At 39.7% G+C, this 15311-nt stretch overlaps 1 protein-coding gene across 1 annotated transcript in view; it reads right to left on the bottom strand.

Moving 5' to 3' along the window:
- Positions 1 to 14970, bottom strand: part of LOC111866802 (acetylcholinesterase) — a gene marked incomplete in the record, with an annotated part of 712234 nt that extends 697264 nt beyond the window's left edge. The window contains 1 exon segment of the mRNA XM_033752417.1: positions 14546 to 14970.
- Positions 14971 to 15311: the final 341 nt, after the last annotated feature.

The raw sequence follows: 15311 nt of genomic DNA, 5'->3' as shown, positions 1-15311 counted from the left end.
CTCCATCTTCAGAGCAGTTGAATGGCTTGGAATGCAGAGAGCAGTAACTTCTTGAGGAGACGCCAATTCTGCAGCTACTCAAGAATGTCACAGTATTTTATAGAACTTGAAGGTTTATCACCGTGATCACTAGAGCCCTCCACTGCTCCCTATCCTAAACCAGATCAATCCAATCCATTCCAACCTATCCTATCTCCCTAAGATCCATTTTAATACTGTCCACCCACCTACGCCTTAGTCTTCCCAGTGGTCTCTTTCCTTCTGGCTCTCCCACCAATATCCTGTATGCATTCCTCGCTGCTCCCATTCGTGCTAAGTGATCTTAACAATTCTCGACGGTAAATTCAAGGTGGAAGGGTCCTGTAGCGAGAATAACAAACGGAGATGAAACACAAACGTGCAAATAAGTGGTGAAATACATCTGATTTACTTAGATTGTAAGATATTGGGCGCACAAGACAATGAGTATGAATAATACAAAAACCAAGTTCATATGGCCTACGGATTATTGCAAAATTGGGGTTTTTAAAAGTAATCTATGTGCTTAATCTTGTATAGTAAAAAATGAAAAGATGCTTTAAAAGAAATATAACCTTAGGTTAGAAGTCATTATAACATGAGCCCTTCAGGATCTCTGAAGAAAACCGCCCATTAAGGCGAAAAATAAATACAAGTAACAGTTCACAATATACAGTACATATTCAGTTATAGTCTACTTGTCAGTAAATAGAAATATCAGTTAATTTCCACTCAATAAAACTTTTATTATTAGTTCTTCCGCTTAACTATTTATCCGTGCCTTGCACAGATTAGGACCACGATCAGATTAGGTCTGGTCCAAAATTCATTCTGAAATAATGAATCGCTTAGATTTTCAATTGGTAGAATTCCCTGAATGGTGTATAGGGACGAAATCCAAACATACTCTTCTATTTCCTGGCCTAACTAATAAGAATTTGTATTGTATGTACGAGTATGTGATCCCGTTGTATATCTCCCAGCCTATTACATGAACGGCGAAGTTGCAAATCACGTAACCTGAATTAGCCATACTGTGCCATAGAATCATGTTGCTTTGGCACGATATACCGCGGAATCTGGCGAGAGGGAGAAATGTCACAGAATTTGATTTCATCTTGTCTCAGTATTCTACCGCTTTGCCAGCTGCAGTGTTCATGTTGACAGATTGGAATGAGGATATTCTTAACTAGACTGACTGACTGACTGACTGACTGACTGACTGAATGGACTGAATGGTTGACTGACATTACTGAGAGACTGACCTACTGAGACTAGATTGGCTAACTTACCAATAATGAAAATTACAATTTTCCTGAAAATTTTCCGCTGTCCTAATTTTCTCAAAACACGGCGTTTCGAAACCTCTTATCTCTTTCCATCGTCAGGTGTAAGGGAGGAAATATTCCTACTCAGCTGGACGCTCATAAAAGTAGTCTCGGCCAATGGACAGCGAAATAAATTCAGTATGAAATGGGAAAACATTTCAGCCTATAATTTCTTTCGGTGTTCAGTGACAAAGACTACTTTTTGTAACAGGCCCAGCTGAGTAGGAAACTTTCCTCCGTTAAACCTCACGATAGAAACGAATCCAGGTTTCGAAACGTCGAGGTTAAATAAACTCAGGACGATGAACATTATCCAAAACAATAGTGATGTTTATTGTTACATATTTATACGTATTTTAAGTAAGAGACTGACAGACTGAGACTCGACTGATTACACTGAACTGGCATTATTTTCTTAAGGATATGAAATGCCTGAAATACAATGCTTCTGAGGTGATGAAAATATACCACCAGATTCATGTCGCAATTTTCGTATAAAAGTGAAGCCTTGAAATGAAACATCTACTTATAATCCACAGTAGCTTTACTACTGCAAAGTGAGAGAAGGGAAACTCAGCTGGGGCTTATCAATCACTGAACCTCTAATACGAGCTGAAATGTCCACATTGACGCGTCGGGCCATTCTCTCGTATTAAGCAGAGATAATAATGAACACTAGCAACAAAATGGTCCAAAAACAACGCAAGCAATTTTTATTTCACCCATTTAATGTTTCATAACAGGTCGCTTTATTTTGACTAATTAAAGTCCTGGTTGGTTACACAGTTCAGTCAGCTCATAATCCAATTTAAATCCTCTTTCGTCATCCTTTCTGTGCTATGTGCAGGAGCTATAATTCTCTAAACATTAAGGTGAGATGTAAATATATTATGAAGAGAAGGGCATATCGGCATTTATAGTAGCACTGAAAGTGGAAATGGTTATGAGTTAAAGCCTAAGAATATGGAGTTACTTAGGTTGATAGGGTTATTACGTTCGCAGTTTTAACATTACTGGGCCTGTACGTAAGCATGTTCGGAGCGACGCGATTTTCGTGTATTGTAGTTAGTCTATTTTCTATGAAAATGTTTCATTATATCACGAGTATTAATCACTCCAGCACGTGCTCGTTACATAAAAGCCGAATTTATGGTTACGCAAGGCAAAATAGTTCCAGATTTATACCTGCAATGTTCTCTTGTTTCCTGCCTTCTGCTACTTTGCCTACAGTAAAGGAACAGTCTATATAACAGAGATTCAGAAACTTCAGATGGTGAATGCAGTTTCATACGTGAAATGCTTAAGAGGAATCAGCGAACACAACGTCTAAGTTTTGAATTATTTAAGAACAATTCCCCCCCCCCAATAAAAAAATCTGTTGGGACGTCACTCTTTATCATATCAATTTTTATTTTCTGCAAATTCCCGCATTATTTTTTTTTCATATTCAAACTGTAGGTAATTATAACAGCATACGAGCGTGACTCACAGAAGCAGGACGCCATGAGTGGAGTAAGAGTGGAGTTACTTCTCATATTCCTGCACTCAGTACTACATGGAGATGACTGGTGCAATTTACAGAAAGCAACAGGACCCATATCTCTATACCATATCAAGGTATTACAAACCAAAGATTTAGTAACGAAAATAAATAGTGGTAGGGGAAAGAGATTGTAGAAATTATGACAGACAATCGAATAAGAAAATTATGAAAATGAAATAAATTAATTGGAGGTTCATAAATATTTAATTATTATCAAATGCTGTAGAGTAAATACCAGAATATATCATTGAATAAGAAAGCATTCAAGAACGCTCAAAATTGTACAAGATAATGGCACGATCTGCTCTTGAATATTGATCAGGAAGTCCAGATACACGTAGCAACAGACAATAACATGAGGGCTCAAGCTGCTAATATACGTTTCCTCGTTTTCCGATATAAGAAGGTGTTATATCTAGGCATTAAAATACATACGGCGACACTGAAGAGTAATGTAGATTTACAATATTATACACAAAATTTTAGAGTACGTAAATAAATTATGCGAAAAAGTGCAACAATGGAAGGATAATCGCATCCTTAAGGGAAATCCCAGTTACTGTCTGGAGAGGAAGACGAGGGCGTGGCATGATAGAAAGAGATGGACTGACTAAACAGGATTTCATCTGAGACCCAACAACAGGTCACTGGCTCTAATCTGTGAAGAAGGTAGTGATCATGATAATGACAGTGATGACAAGTGATGTAATTATCCTCTGTTTAGTTGTACTATAAATTTACATTAGTTCCTCTACCGGAAAAGGAAAATACCACACGAAGGAAAGCAAGAAGAAAGTATGGCAGATATTTGCATTTTTTAATATTTCTGTCCAGATTGATAACATTTGGAAATGACGTGTACAATAAGGAATTTGAATGGCTTTCTGTTCTAATCACGTCAAAACTTCAAAAGAAATAACTGACTCCAAGGAACGATGCCCTTTCTGAGAAACTAACAGACGCTCAGATAATAAATAAATTCCGCATATTTTATGGAAACCGATTATTATTTACTGTGTTTACAAGAGCTGGTCATTAGACTTTATTTGAACCAATTATAGTAGACAAAATCCTCGCTTACTTACTAATGGAGCTGAGCCCTTCTTCAGCAAAAGCCAAATCTGCAACTACTCAAGAATTTCCCAGCATTTTATGGAAGCCGAAGGTTCATTACCGAGTTCACACGAGCCCTCCATTGGTCTCTATCCTGGGCGAAATCAATCCAATCCATACCATCCCATCCTATCTCTCTAAGATCCATTCGTGTTTCTATTTAAATGTTATGTAGTTACATAATTGTATAGTATATTTCCTAACGAGAAAGGTTTCATCTCAAATCTTGCTTCGCCTTCGCTTTACAATATGGCAGCAGGGAAATGAGATAGAATTACAATGGATTATAGTTAAATGGAACAAATCGGCTACTGGTCTCTACTGATATTATGTTACATTATAAATACCATATATAGGAATATAAAAATCCGCCGTTCTTGAAATCAGTTAAGATACAACATAGTGTTTGAAGAAAGCAGTCTTCTGGGATGTGGCGCCGTGTAGATGTGGTGTTTCAGAGGAATGTATCGCCTCCATCTTCAGGGTAGAAGGGGAAAAAGTGAGAAAATCCGCAAGCGAAGAAACAGTGAGAGCAGATGCAAGTAGACAACATAGTGTTTGTTCATAACTCCGCATCTGAACAAGGCAGAGGTAACAACAGGAGGATCGTATGTAGGATTTGTGTGGTTTTCATGGCGGTGACTATAAAGAAGGATGTGGCACCGTGTAGATCTTGTGTGAACCGACGTTTCGGAGGAACATATCGCCTCAGTCTTCAGGGTAGAAATATCCGCGAGCGAGGTACCAGCTTGAGCAGGTGGCTGCAGTCTGCAGCCTGAGATTCTTTCGCTAGCTCGAACAATGGAATCGTTGGTTCGAATCCCACTCAAGGCATGGATGTCTGTCCTATGCTCCAAGTGGAAGTAACAGGAATAGAAGACTAACAATAATAATAAGACAGTGCATATGAAAGTGTTAATTGTATCTGTTGCTCTGTATGGTACCGTTAACACTGATCTCGATACCGAGAGGGCCGTTAACTAACAAACAAACTAAATCTGAAGTAAGAACATCAGTTGAAGGTATCTGGGAATAACGTCCAACGGAAATATTTGGACCTCTAACACGAGGCAAGAAAGCACTGGAGAAAAATGCAATAAAAACGCCATAATATGAACTATTTGCCTTATACTGCTGGTTGAATAAATCCTGTATGGTGAAACTGACTGAAGTTAACAAGCATCGTAAAATTAAAAATGCATACTAGCATTTTTAGAGAAAGAAAACCTCAGCTGAATAGATATTTCGGAGATTAGGGCGTAGATAGAATGATAATATTAAAATGGATCTTCTGAGAATGTGCGGGAACAATTAGAATAATCTTGAGACAAAAGAAAAACATTAAAAATTACACAATCAAGTCCGTAGAAAGGGATCGCAAAGCCTCTGTTGAATTACAGCTATGGAAATCGGATAATGAACACGTCAGGCAACAGAAAGATCGAGCCAGCTGAAATTAATTTCCTAATTTCCTCGTATCAGTGGCTGGACCCAGCTTCTAGGACTTTTAAGGGAAATAGAGAAATAAGCAACCAGTTAAAGAGTCACAATCTTAATAAGGGAACAGAAACACTACAATAAAAATAAGCAAGAACATATTTTTAGAATTTTTGCAAATACTTATGAACACAAACCCAAGACAAAACAAGAAAGCGAATTCGATTAAAGACTGAATAGTCCAGAGGACCTAAGCCCTGAAGTAGAAGAACTTTATAAAGCTATGTGGGGTAAAGATGGGGACTTCATTCCGATTGTTTAGAGTATGATGCAATGATGGGTTCTTGCACAAAGAGCAATATATCTTCAGATTCCAGAAAAAGGCAAGAAACACCTTGAATAGTTGAGCTGTTATCGGCATTTCATGGAGGGCTCTATGCTATAGTGTAAACTCGTAGTAATGTAGAAAGTCGTCTTCTGGGTTTAGGCGCCGTGTATTCTTCGTTTTGGCCGACGTTTCGGAGGATCGTATCGCCTCCATCTTCAGAGCAGTTGAATGGCTTGGAATGCAGAGAGTAGTAGCTGTAGTGATAGGAAGTGCAGTAGCAGTGGAGGCGATACGATCCTCCGAAACGTCGGCCAAAACGAAGAATACACGGCGCCTAAACCCAGAAGACGACTTTCTTCATAGTCATCGCCGTGAAAACCTCAAAACTTACGTCGTAGTAATGTGTTTAATTTGAGAAAGAGCTCATAAATAATACCTGAAGAGTAAAATTTGAAGTGTTTAAATGTTAAACGAAGCTTTACGTGAAGTTATAAGTGAGTTATAAACAGTGAAATTGCATTTCAAACTATGACAATTTCCTCAATACTCTATTCATGTTGCAACATATACACCTATATCAGTTCGACACTGCAAACTTCAGAGCAATTGTGGGAACAAACACAACACTACAGGAAATCGGATTATTTTTGTCAGAATCATGACGGATTTTAAACCAGATTAAAGGTTTAGTATTTAAACATTCGCTGCGCTAACTAAATCTTAAGAGGATTTTCGAATTTGGAAAGATTGGACTGATCCATGAAATTTGCCAGTCTATTTTATTTACAGTGTACTTTTACATGTAAGCCCCTACTAGGGAAATCAATCCGAATGTCACATCATTTTCAGACCCATGACAATCTACATATAAATATTTAAGAGAGTAAAAATTTATTAAGAACACAGAGTTTGTTATGAAAATTATGCATTGATGCAGTCACAGCAACAAAGCATGTATCTATGTTATGTCTTCTCATTTTATGAGCCCCTCGTTGTAATAACAATATTTCAAATTTATCCTGTTTTAAGAGCATGGGAAAATTAGAAATTTATACCAAATGCGGGTTGATAAACCTCAACAAAAGTGACTACATGCGGGACCTAGGCACAGATGAGAGGATAACATAGCTGATCTTAGGAAAATAATTCACGAAGTCATACTGGATTCAAGTGGCTAAGTACAGGAAGACATGACCGATTTTCACACATATATTACTGTAAATCTGGATTCCACGAAAGCACTGAAATCTTGAGCGTTGAATACTATTGACTTTTCAATATACTGCAAAACGCATTTAATTCCCCGCATATCAACTGGTGGGTCTAAATCCTGCATAGTAAGTTACAGTGAAGGCTGCGCCATAGCTCAGGCGGTTAGTCACTGGCTTCCCACTGCGGCGGCCCGGGTTCGATCCCGGGGTCTGGTCAAGGGGGATTTGTGGTGGACAAAGTGGCGCTGGGGCGGGTTTTCTTCGAGTACTTCGGTTTCCCCTGCCAATCTTCATTCCACCATATTCTCCATCATCATAATCACCCGGGGCAGGTTACAATAGGCAAATCAGTGGCCGCCGTGACGAGTGGACCCAGTCGGACTCCACCTCCCACTAAAAAAAAAGTTACAGTGAACAAGAGAAATTGGAAGTACCAAAAACGAGGGTCAGGGCTCCTTACAACTAACTCGAATCGAGATCGAAATGAAATAGAGAGCGAATAAATTTAAAGCGAAGAGAAATAATTACAGTATCTATCAGTGTAACTGAATCGCAAGTAAATTATGTTTTATTTGACACTGAAGCTGATAAAATTATACTTTAAGACACTTCAGACACAATATTACTGCAGGAAATACTGACACTGAGCAACTGTTAAAAACTTCGCATGTTTCTGTTAAGTGACTCAATGTTCGGATGTTCGTCCTCCCTTTAATTTTGTCGAGTCTTACCTATGTTACGCGACGAATAACTTCCACGTAGGTACCGGATTCAGCGAATATTTATTGAACACACGCTTTTACACACTCGAGTATAATTATTATCACCTATTATGTCCTCTAGACGTTTCCTCAGCATTATCACAATTCTGCTCTGTGACTGCTAAAACTCGACTCTTCACTTCGAAGGCTAGAAATCGACTGCGAATGCTTGACTAGCTCCGGCGGTTACTATATTTCAACTGAATGCTGTCTGTCAAAGTCACATTGCGACTGACGGTCAGTCACTCAGTAATTCTTGGTGTCGAGCCCCATCTGGGGCTCATGACCAGATATTAATTGCTGTTTCACAGTTACAGTCTTGTTTTCGTGTTTCCTCTCTGACGAGAGGATGGGTCTGTATTTTGTATATGATGCTGGCCCTTGCCAGCGCAGTTTTTTTCGGGTCCGAGTCCCTTGGGATTCGTGACCGTATTTTACTGTCTCAGATTTGAGACTTCCCTTTTCTTCGCCTCCTACGACTCGCAGGGTCACGGTGGAGGTATTCGACTGCTGTCTGTCAAAGTCAAAGTCACATTGCGACTGACGGTCGGTCGGTCGGTCGGTCGGTCTTGGTGTCCAGCCCCATTTACTGTATTGTTTTTGAGGGGCGCCCTCTCTGACGAGAGGACGGGTCTGTCTGGCGTATTCAGCCCCCTTATATAGGCCTCATGTGGACCGGATACCAGACACCATTTCCAACAGTTCGGTTTTCCCGTTGTCACACAACGCTTCTAACAATTCGTTGTAACCGTGGAGACTCGTTGTTAGAATTATGATATTGCATTGCTTCCGTTTTCTAGGAATCGATGCATTTCGATTGTATCGTTGTAGCGGGAAAGTGGATCGTTGCCTAGGAAATGGCTGTTTGGATATGCGTTCTTCTGCACGTTACAATATTTTATACGTTTGGCGTTATCATTGCCGAGAGGATTATGTATCATTAGGGCCATATTGCTTTAGTTTTCAAAGTTTAGGCCCTGTGGCCTGCTCCGATTTTGAAGCCACGGATCCTTTGATAACCGAGATGACGTCTGGGACGTACTTTCGCGCCATTCCGAGGCCTACACAGGGTGCATACGACGAAATGAAAGGCGTAGGCTTCAAAATCGGAGCATATATCATATATCTAGCCATGAATGCACAGCTCTGACGCTGAAAGATGGTACAAGCTGTTTCTTTTACTCATGTTCTCTTATAACAAGTGAGCCGGGTATAGCGATTGGCTGCGGGCTGGACGGCCGCGGGGTCGGAGTTCGAGTGCAAGTAGGGCCAAGATTTTTCTCCTCTCCATGCCGTTCAGACTGGTTCAGCCTACTATCCATTGGGTAACGGAGGCCCTTTTCCCGGGAGTAAAGCGGCTAAGGCGTGAAGCTGACCATTATCTCCAACTAGTGCCGAGGTCAAGAATACGTGGATCTATGAATCCATTCTCCATACGTCTTGATCGCGTAGTGCCTAACTATTTAAGCACAGGGACACCTTCAAATTTTGTCTTTTTCTCTAATAAGATACAAATTCAGAACTGAAGGTTTGTAACCGAAATCTGTCGTGCATTGCATAACAAATTTCAATTATAACTCACAGAAACTTCGTTAGTTATATTAGCATTGTTGTTACGTTAAGCAAAGTGTGTGGTCGACTAAATGGCTTTGTTCCTTGAAGTTAAAATATTGTTTAGAGAAAAATTTGTCTTTTCTCTTTCTGCGACAAAAAGTTGCCTTTTCCATATCAACATATTTAGCTCACGACCGACTGTACATACAATGGGCATACCTATCTTTCTGACTGACAAAGTAACGCACGCGAGAGATCAAAGCGATGCGTGTAACTGATCAGATTTTGCAATAACGCAGCACACTGGCGTTTTATTTATTCTCTGTTCTTAAACGTAAATTACACAGTGGCGCTTTACAAACGAAGCACAGCTTAATTCAGTTAAATATTAACACGAATTACCTATGATACAAAAGTTAGCACGTTGCTTCTGCGTCGTTAATACAAGACTGAATAATGAATGTCCTTAATTGAAGTGGTGTTATTTGAAGACATGTGTCTAAACGAAATGTTCATTAATGTTATGTGGGTCCCCTCACGATGGCAAGATTCGTCCTACGGATGAAGCAGACGGCCTCCAAACATCTAGGATAGCTACGCATATATATGTATGTAATATACACGTATATTACATAGGCAGTGGCGGTCAGCCGAAAAGGGATGGATCTTCAGTTTGAGTGTTGGGAGGAGCGATAATAAATCTCCGCCACAACGCATTATCATGTCACGAGATATTACATAGGACGTCGGACCTGGATGGATTTGAAGTGGCCTACGCAACGGAAAATTATATGATGAGGGCTGCACTCATCTTGTTCAGGAGCCACAGCGGGCTGTTGTGAATGCGGTAATGAACCTTACGGGCTCATAAATGGAAACGGATTTCATTGACTAGCTGATCGACTATTACTTTGTCCAAAATGAAAGTGTATCATGGAGCTATTATTCGTTATTTCGGGTTTCAGTGTGAATGAAATGGGACATTGCAGCTCATTCAGTGATTCTTATAAGGGCCAGGATAATTCAGCGAATGATATGACTGGTTATGGGCTGTGCGTCTGGAGTTTCGATTCCTGGCCATTTTCTCTTCCTCACCACATGCAGACATTCTCTGCGGCACACCTGGGTTTTCTGTCCAATGTGTACCAGGAATACTTTCCCAATGATAAAGGACAACGTGACAATAATCACACTTGCCTCCACCTATAAGGCTAGGAACACACACAGCGACATCGGTCAACGGAAAAAAATGTACGATTTTTTGCCATGCGACCTCCTTTTTACACTAGACCGACCAAATACATTTCTTTGCTCTCCGACTGCCGTACGGTAGATGTCGCATGTCGTCACGTATGAAAGCTAAGACTACACTTTATATTCTACTACTTGAAGCGACATGAACCGTACGGACGTCGTACGACCGATGTCGCTGTGTGTGTTCCTAGCCCAACCGATGTTTAGAAAACACACAGACTTACTCATTCCAGGGCGGTCCCAGAGCTCAGACGGTGGGTCGCCGCCTTCCTACAGCGGCGGCTCGATTTCGATCCCAAGTCAGGTCATGTGGAATTTGTGGTGGACACAGAGATACTGGGGCATGTTTCCCCGAGTACTTCGGTTTCCCTTGCCAATTCTCACCCTACCGACAGCTCCACACTCATTTATCATCCGGGGCTGGTACAACAGGCCAAACAGCGGCCAGCGTACCAAGCAGACTCAGTTTCACTCCATTCCATAAACAAATATTAATACTATAATAACGACAATAATAATTATTACTTCCACGCCAGATGCCTTCGACAATCTTCGGGTGTGTTCGGGAGACCACTGTTGATTGTTGAGTGTACAGGTATGGAAATATAAGCGAATAACTTCTTTTATTTCATTAACTTCGAAACAGCGAGACTTGTGGGAAAACTGTCAAAGAGCATGAAATGTGTATATCATTTGTCATTAAAACTTCTGTTGCAAACATTTCATTCTGACAAACATTTAACGAGCTATCTCGGAATAAGCTTAGAAAAGCGTACAAGTCTCCATTTCAAGTGCTCATTATATTTTTTTCCTGATTTTAACCATAAATTGGAAGGTGCTGATTGATTTCAGCAAAACTTTCGAATAATGAATTCATGAAAACCAGTGCAGAGGTTCTCGAGTTCTTTTCAAAGTGATGGATCGACGGAGAGATTTAACAAGCATTCCTCAGGCTTTAAAACCGGCCTAAAAGTTGAAAGGTATATAAAAATTGCATGTAATTTGCAAAACCAATTTCAAAGAAATAGGAAACCGACCTTAATTAATTGTAAAACTCTTTTGTCTTCACTCCGAATACTGTAATGCAGCAATAATTCTCCCCTTCAAATTTCTTGTAGATTCCAATTCTTACAGTAAATATATTTTAATTGTAACAGCTTCGAATATGGTAACTATATGGGTCTATTTCTACATTATATGTCACCCACCCCACGTCACATGCTACCAAACAAATGCAAATTCGCGTTATGTTTGCGTTATTAGAACACTTTTTTTTTCCCTTGGCATTACAGCCCCAGTGGGCCTAGGCCTACCTCCATGAACTCCGTTCACTTCGGTTTTTCTAGATCTTACACATACGGTAGGACTCCTTGGGCGAGTGATCAGCTCGTCGCAAGGCCTCTACCTGTACACAAACACAGAAAAACGCACACACACAAACTAAACATCCATTCCCTGAGTGGGATTCGAACCCACGATCCCGGCTTCCGAGCGAGCGAAGACAGTGCATGCCTTAGACCGCTCGGCTACCGTGACCGGAGCGTTGTTAGAACATTATCAGAAATATATTCAAGTATCTGTAACATAATCTAGTTCGGCCTGTCAAAAATTCAAATTTAATTCAGAAACGCAATAATAAATCCAAATATAATAAAACAATTTGTTTTCGTATTAGTATGAGTGACTAAATACGACTGCTGGTAACTTATACATGTCAAAATATCGTGGCAGCAAAGGGGTCATCGCAATCCACTGGTAGTGCAGTAAGGATAGTCCTCAAGTTTCGTCTCAAATGAAATGTTCTTAAAACGGATACATCGTCATCATGTCGTTCTAAATTTCGGAACAGTCACACCAGTATGGCATAAATAATAATATTTCTAGGCNGAGGCTAGCTCTTTCTAAGGGACCCAACAGAATAGGTGTTTTCCTTCACCTGAGGACGGAAATAGATCCAGTTTCCGAAACGTCGTGTTTTTCTTAGTTATCTTAAAAACAAGGACGATGGATAAAGTCCGAAAACCCAATATCTCTGTGAAATAAAATATTATTCAGTTACCAAGGCCTGAAACGACACCAGTGTGCTGCTGAGTGATAAAAATGCTGAAACTGAAATGAGCGAATTTTATCGAAATATGTTCTATTAAATTTCATTAATATTTAAATAACTTTAGCATATATGACAGGTGATTTCGACGTTCGAATCACGTACAGAAAACGTGAACTGCATAGCCGATTGCACGTTGTAGGAAAGCTTTTTGCTATCAGTTTATTATTTTATTTCTGACACATGAATAATTTTTAAAAGCACATGATGTTCATGAATAAGACTTCTACTTGTAACATCACAACTGTTCTAATTTTGTCTGTACAGCCGAATTTCACAAAGTCCAAATCCTGATTCCATAATACGAAAACTAAATTTAATTAAGATTATTAAAGAGAATTATAACAACTCAGTTTTCATGAAGCTTTTTTAAGATATTTTAATGTGTAACCCCAAGGGGTACCACATTGTAGAATGGCGTAAGAACCACAACATTTATGATCTTTATATGGTATGCATCCTGTTGTGTATAGTTCACTAAAAGGACATGACTTTGAGATAGTCTACACAACAATGAGTTCAGAAAATAAACAAGATAAATACTATCATGCCAGAAACTAACGACAAGTATTCATTACGACTGGGGATGACCCAGGTAAGCGTCGAAACATGTAATGAAGTCATTAACAGCAAAATAAAGCAGATGTTGACATGGCAGTGTCTATCTCGTTTATTTTCTGAACTCATTGCTGTGTAGACTGTCTCAAAATCATATCCTTTTAGAAGAGTACCATATCGTTATCCAAGACTACATTTTCAACGTTCACAGCAAAAACTTGTTTCATGTAGGTATCATTTCAACGCTTAATCGACTAAGAATAAGGCTGCAAACATCGAATAAGACAATAATAATTCCTTATTTACCATATAACAGCATTAAAAATTAAGCTGTACATTTTCCAAGCTTATTTCTTCCCATCTGGGAAAGACGTGTGGCGGGGGGGGGGGGGGGAAATAGGGGCTATTGTTGGCTTAACCCTTTCAGAGTATTTAAAAAATTTCAACTGCATGTTTAATATACACTGTTAAAAACTTAAAAAAACACGAGAATGGATAACATTCATACATTTAATAACGCTCCCCTAAATGCCTTTTCTCAACTATCGAGCGATTTTTATATGAAATCACAAAATAAGTGTACATACACATACTTTAACTTACAGAAATCATCAAATAAAGGACGTAACTGCATAACATGTCACTATTCCCAAAGCCACGAAAGTCGGTTGTAATTCAGACTTTGACATTAAAACGTGGTTGTAGTAAAGACGAAACTTCATAGCTTCGACTCTTCTCCAAACATAATTAGAATGATCAAGTCAAGGAGGATGAGATGGGCGGGGCATGTAGCACGAATGAGGGAGAAGAGGAATGCATATAGGATATTGGTGTAAAAGCCAGAATGACAGAGACCACTGGGAAGACCGAGGCGTAGGTGGGTGGACATTACTAAAACGGATCTTAGAGAGATAGGATGGGATTGTATGGATTGGATTAATGTGGCTCAGGATAGGGACCAGTGGAGGGCTCTTGTGAACACGGTAATGAACCTTCGGGTTCCCTAAAATGCTGGGAAATTCTTGAGTAGCTGCAGATTTGGCTTCTTCTCAAGAAGGGCTCAGCTCCATGAGTAAGTAAGTAAGTATGTACAAAAGACGAAGATACGAATAATTCGTAACATTTAGCGGCTACTTAGCTTTTAGGTTCAGCACTGTACTTTTGTCAAGCAAAATATTATAGCACGAGGAGTTAAAAAGAACAACAGACACGAAATATATTATCATCTAAACAAAGAAACAAAACAATTCTGTACATATCTGTTCATAAGCACATCCACTCTGCGAAATAATATCGAACGCCAAATAAACCATACAAAATAGGAAGTACTTACAGTTCAATGCCGTCGAACAGCTGATCCTTTTCTAGCACTGCCGAACGTATTTAGTTCAGAACGTATTTCAACTCTCCACGTTGATATAATTTCAGTAATCCATATATCTAATATATTTAGATTTCTCGAGCTGTCATAAAAGAAAACCAACTATGCACATTGACACTAAATCACTACATCGTCTTCTCAGTGTCTATCCATTGTGTTTCATTTCATTATCACCATAATTTGTTTTTCATCTCGAAAATAAAATAGGGCCGCTAATTCAGAAAGCACGCCAACACTCTGTAAATAAACAAACAGGGTGTCAGAGACAGGAAACAAAACTGTACTTCGAAATTACTCCCGGAAGGTAGCGCAACGCAGGTAGTTCTAATGCAGTAGGGACAATCAGACGCCAGACTAACCTGAACCAACCGATACCAGGCCGACGTCTGCTTGCTGTACGTCGCGATGCTCAAGGTACGATGGACATTGTTCGGGTTTCTCCGGAAACAAACCGACTAGCTCCCGAGCCCTCCCCACCATCTGTCTTTTCACCCGAGCCGCACTGCAATCAGTTAAATTGGGAGTTCGTTGCTGCATTTCCCCGAGAAGATGCCGCCCAATTTAAAATACTTCTCAAACCCACATCGGAAGAAAAGTCGATAATAATAACAATAATAATAATAATATCGATAATGTTTTGGCCGGAACAATGATAGATCAATAAAGCGGCAGGCTATAGTATAAACGACCGGGGTTTGGGTCGTGATGGAAGTATGCA

Source organism: Cryptotermes secundus, unplaced genomic scaffold (assembly GCF_002891405.2).
Source record: "Cryptotermes secundus unplaced genomic scaffold, Csec_1.0 scaffold446, whole genome shotgun sequence".
Classification (NCBI taxonomy): domain Eukaryota; kingdom Metazoa; phylum Arthropoda; class Insecta; order Blattodea; family Kalotermitidae; genus Cryptotermes; species Cryptotermes secundus.
Note: the sequence above shows the minus strand (reverse complement) of the source record. Positions and strands in the feature narration are given on the sequence as shown.